Source organism: Citrus clementina, unplaced genomic scaffold (assembly GCF_000493195.1).
Source record: "Citrus clementina cultivar Clemenules unplaced genomic scaffold, Citrus_clementina_v1.0 scaffold_9, whole genome shotgun sequence".
Classification (NCBI taxonomy): Eukaryota; Viridiplantae; Streptophyta; class Magnoliopsida; order Sapindales; family Rutaceae; genus Citrus; species Citrus x clementina.
The window spans coordinates 18485631-18491901 of NW_006261964.1; positions in this window are offsets into that span (position 1 = coordinate 18485631).

Below are 6271 nucleotides of genomic sequence, written 5' to 3' on the forward strand. Positions count from 1 at the left end.
AAACATTATAGAGGTACTTATGAATGATTTTAGTTTCTATAGTGATTCTTTTAACAAATGTTTAGATAACCTTACACTTGTTCTTAAACGATGCATGACAACTAATCTTGTTTTTAATTGAGTCCTTAGCATTTTAACCTTGTATCTAAGCATAAGCATTTTAAACATACTTTAAGGCTCTGTTTGATATAGCTTATTAAATAGAGTTCATAAGAGTAAAGCTTATACCAGTAGAACTTTTGACAAAAAGTTGTTGGATGTTTGGTACCTTTGGAACCATTAGACTGTTTGGTTCTGGAAAACTAAAGTTCTTTTGTGTAATTAAATTACCATAAAGGATATGTAAAAGATTTATTTCATAATTATATAACTTATAAAAAATGTATCCAAGCTATCAAATAATAGAAAAAAAACTAGTTCAACCACTTCTTCAATGTTCGAAATTAAGAACACATAAATTATATAATCTTCCAAACAAATAATACTATCCAAATTAAAATGTTAACCAATAATATAACTGAAATGTCAACGGTGAATGATAATTGTTGCAATTTGATCAGTTCTTGGTCCATTTCACGTACAATGAATGAACTTGTACCTTGTTCTTCATTGTTCTCTTCCCTTTAATTCTCACTTTCGCTTGTTGCAAGCAATTCATCATCATTATCAAAAGGTCAAAACTCTTGATCATTTTCTGCATATTTTCTTATAAAATTATGAAGAACCATTGAAACAATCACAATTTTCACTTTCTTACTAAAAGGGAAATTAGACATTTGGCACAAAATTTTCCATCTATTTTTCCAAACACTAAAAGTCCTCTCAATTTTGCATTCAAGGAAAAGTGGGTATGATTAAATGTTTCTTTTTTTTTTTCCTCTTAGTTGACTTTCATGTCAAAAATTTCGAAGATGATATTGTTTACCTTAATAATGACCTAAATAACTCGTCTCATGAGGATATCAAGTATCTGCTAGGTAACTTACTCACAAAATAGAAATTCTACAATTGAAGAACCAAAGAGAAAAGCTCTCACTATTAGTATAAACTTTGATCTGCAATTCCCAATAGGGTTGCATGGGTTTATGTAGTTGAATTTTTCTAATGAAATAAGATTTTCTTTATTGCTAAATATAACTTAAAGTAATAAGGAAATATGTGAGGTACAATTTTCTCACTTAAATATAGTAGAATTTACTTTAAGCTAACAAGCCCCTTAAGTATTATAATATTTAATTCTAAGGAAATTTTCTCACTTAAATATAATAGAATTTATTTTAAGCTAACAAGCCCCTTAAGTATTATAATATTTAATTCTAAGGAATGATGACATAAGCAATGACATAAGTGATGATGTAAGAGAAGTTTGTAGAGAAAGATAAGAATTCTAGAATTTAGTAAGGTATTTATGAAGGATAATCTCAACCATTGATCAAGAGTTATGGTGGCAAAATCCTAGTCATCTTCAAAAATCCGATAAATACCCCCTACCCCCTTTCATTTTCAATGCAACCTATAAATTTCAGTCTCTTCTATACCAAGTCATAAAAATCCGAAATTAAGAAATCCTCAATTTAGAAAGGTCTACAGAAGTCAAGGTCAAGAGGTAAGTAACACTTCAACTGCAATGTAGGGACAAAATTCTTTTCAAACTTAACTTCAGTTTTAACCATTCTTTTATGTTGTGATGGCTATTATGATGTGATTAGTTATAATCTAAGTTCTTATATGGTCGGCTCTGCCGCCTAAGCTATGATACTTAATTATGTTATGGTCGGCTCTGCCGCCTAATCTATGATACTTGATTATGTTATGGTTGGCTCTGCCGCCTAATCTGTGATACTTATACTTAATTATGCTATGGTCGGCTATGCCACCTGTATTAAAGAATCTTGTTCTTAAATAGTGTTGTGTGTTGATTTTGTTATGCATCTAGGAACTTCAAATGTTATGGCATAAGTTGCATTGGATGCATGCATATCATGGATTACATTATGAAGAAGATGCTTCAAAAAATGAATTTATGAAAACTATATGGTGATACTACCAGGTAGCAAAGTTTCTAAGGAGGGCAAGCCCTCAAAACTAAGTAAAAAGAAATCTTTTAGGGACAGCAACACTTAATGCCCAAAAGATCAACTAATGAGGCCCAAGGGCATATTGTTTAAAGAGTAAAAGTGCCAGCCTTGTAGTGCAACATACCTAGGGCCCTAATGAAGTTGTTTTGTATTTTTCTAAGTTTTCTTTTAAAATCTTAATATGATCATCCAAATGCATAATAAGTTATACATAAATCCAAGTGCTACATTACTGGGCATTAGCTCATAAAGTCCTTACATTGCAGGCAACGATGAGTAGGTAAAGCTGGCACCAAGTCCTAACCAAGATGAAGTGCATATGGGCATAATAGACCTTGAGATTTTATGATGGTCTCAGCTTTATTTCAATAAAAAATAAATATCTTAGCTTTATGTAATAATTAAGTTATAAAATAAACTATGGAATCTCTGTATGACTTTTACTTTATGCAAGAATGTTTTATTTGTTGTGTTAAACTTTTAGAATTCGTATTTATATTAAAAGTAACCGTGTTTTAAACATTTTTTAAATAAATATTTTAGTGGAGTGTTACAAAATATAAGATCCTAAAGTAAATAAACGATCTTCCCTAAAGTAAAAAGAAATAAAAGATCTTATTGATCCTAAAGTGCAAAGGAAAAAAAAAGATCTTGTTTCCAAAATAGATCAGGGAACAAGATTTTGCTCGGTGTCTCTTCCTAATTTGATAAGGACTGCTTTGTTCTTTCATGTAAGTCACTCCAAAATAAATTGGGAAGCTTCGATATTGACAACTAAAATAAGGTGATTTATTTCAAAATATTTAAAATTTCATTAATTTTTGGTATAAATACAGATTTTTAAAAGTTTTACATGACAAGTAGAAACTTCATTACAAAATATAAGAGACAGGTAGGGATTCCTTAGTATATGTTTCAAAACATTGTTATTACGTAAATGATCTTAAGATGTTTATTTTTTATTTTTATAAAAACATAGCTAAGCCCATCACAATCCCATGGTTTGATATGCCCATATGTACTTTGACTCAATTGGGACTTGGTGCCAGCTTGACCTACTCATCATTACTTACAATGTAAGGGCTACATGAGTGAATGCTCAGTAAGATAACACTTTGATGCATGTATTGATTATTATGCACATGGATGGCCTTATGAGCATTAAATCTTTAAAAGAAACTTAGAAATATAAAACAATTTCATTAGGGTCCACAACATGCCCTTGGGCCTAAATTAATAGTTGATCTTTTAGGCATTACGTATCGCCGTCCCCAAAAGGTTATTCTTTACTTAGCTTTGAGAGCTTGCCCTCTTTAGAAACTTTGCCATCCTTGTAGTACAACAACCCATTTTTCAAAACTCATTTTTAAAATGTCTTCTTTTTAAAGTAATCTTAACATATTAGCATGAAAATGCATGTGTTCCAATGCAACCTATATCATAACGTGAAAAGTTCCTAGATATACAATAAAGCCAACCATACAAAGTTTTATAAATACAACAATATTTAATATAGGTGGCAGTGCTGATCATATAAAGATTAAACAAAACGTGATTATAATATAGGCGGCAGAGCCGACCATATCATAATTAAATAAAAATATCATAGTATAGGTAGCATAGTCATCCACATAAAGATTAAATACGAAAATATTACAATACAGATGGCACAACCGACCATATAAGGATTAAATAAGAAAATATCATAACATAGGCGGCATATCCAACCATATAAGAATTAAATAATAAGAAATCACATCATAGTAGCCATTGTAAGATAAAGAAATAATTAAAGATGAATTTAAGTATAAAAAAGAACTTTGTCCCTACATTGCAATTGAAGTGTTATTTACCTCTTAACCTTGACTTCTCTAGACCCTCTTACTTGAGGATTTCTCTATTCTTTGATGTTATTACCTAAAATACAAGATGATAGAATTTCTAAGGTGGTATGGAAAAGGAAAGAGTTAGGAGAATTTATACAATTTCTTAAAGTCAATGGATGTCTAGGATTTTACCACTATAACTTTTGGCTAATGGTCGAGATTTATCATTCCATAAACATATTTATAAATTCTAGAATTTCTAAATATTTTTATAAACATCTCTTATTGCATTATTGCTTATGTCATCACTTATGTCGTTGTCGTTGTCGTTGTCGTCGTCGTCATCATCATCATCATTATTATTATTATTAAGGGGATTTATTAGCTTAAAAATTATTTCTACTATATTTAAATGAGCAAGTTGTACCTCACATATTGACTATCTTGAAACTTAAGTAGATTAGCATCTTAGACAAGGCATAAAGTTGAGATGTGTTCAATTAATTCGTTTAATGCTTCCTCATTTTCTTGGTAGCCCTTGTCATTGGACTTCCGTGGATGCCTAATGGATCTTGTGAAGCTTTAACAACCTCGTTCTCATCACATAACGTATAAACTATTCTTATCTTCAATAAGTCTTTCTTCAACTAAGATTGCCTTAACCTTATATCTAACTAGGGATTTCTATAAACTTGGTCGTCAATAAATCACCAAAATTTTCAACATAATATTGTATCAACGCATAACTATTAATATTGGCTTTCATACTCCTAATAAGATCAATGAATACCTTGTGTTAGTGTTTAAAGTTCATATAATCCCAATGATACCCAATATCATCTTGACAAAATAGATAAATTACAATATCATGCCTAATAGCTACAACTTATCTACAAGCTTAGTAAAAAGTCTATAAAATCTAAAATCATGCTCTAATACCAACTGATACGACCCATCCCAAGCTCTAAGGGTGAGTCTGACTTGATCCATCTAATATGACTAAACAAAATCATCAATAAGAATCTTATAAAAAATTTAGCACAGTCTGCCCTATATTTTTGAAATTTCTAACTTGCAAATCTATAAAATAAGCACTTCCAAATAATCCATATTTAACCAGCTTCATTGATCAACCTTCCCAACCACATAACATCATACATCACTGTAGATAATATAACTAATTAATCTCATTCAAATGCCACCCAATTTTTCCAATAATGTCAAAAAATATACTATAGCTAATATATTAAATATCCATAACAATCCTATCATAATTATATGATCAAGATGCTCTAATAATATATTCTATAACTCTTAGTACCATCACATGGGAAAAACTCAAAATAACTAAAGTTGCAGGGACAAGTAATGTACCTACAATCTCCTGTGGGAAACTCAATAAGTGGATTGTAGTTTTTAAAATAAAATTTACTTAAAAAAAATATGTTATTGCAATATAAAATTTTCATCAAAATTGTGTATAAAAATGTAAGCAAAAATGTTTAAATTTTAACTAGCATTAAAAGGAAAACATGATATTGTACATAATATTAGTGAAAATGTAGGTATTAAAATCTCACATGCAATACCAAAATCAACATATATTTATGATTATAAAACTATCATTAAACAAGTACCTGACAGAAAGTCCTTGTCATATACGAACCTTGTCCTATCCAGATCTCATATGAGTGTTGCAATGATGTACTAAAAGTGTATTGTCATGCTCTGAGCTACAATGGGTAGACCAATGACATATTATCTCATATATCATCATATCTCATCATATTGAATGTGTAATAGCCTTCAAAGGACAAAAGCACCCAAGCATACAGCCTAAAAGCTTATGTGTGCTAAGAGGGGCCCTAACTATATCTATGTATTGTGTTTCTATAATTACATATCTATAATTTTATCTATATACTCATCTCTATATCTAGAGGCGAAGGCTAGAAATTAATAAACTTGTGCTTCGGAAAGGCCTAAGCTCAACTGGGACAATAAATGGGCCCATTAGGTGAGTCGACTATTGACTGCTGATTAATATCTTCAACTTAGGTGGTGAGAACCATCAAGTGAATATCATTAAAGCTTCAAGTGATCCTTTGCATATTCATAGAGGTTCAATTACAAGAGATAAAACCAAAATGATGCAAGCAGCTCTAAATGGACTAATTGAGAAAATAGGGATTGAAAATGCAATTCAAGATGCAAGACATCATGAATTGGGCTTGAAGAGAAGACAAGGCATTGTGGGCATTATTTAAGCTATTGGGCAGTCAAATACACAATTTGGATCAAATGCAGAAAGGTTAAATTCAGAATAAAACTGGTATTGATTGTAGCTAGAAGTAATGTGCAAGCTAT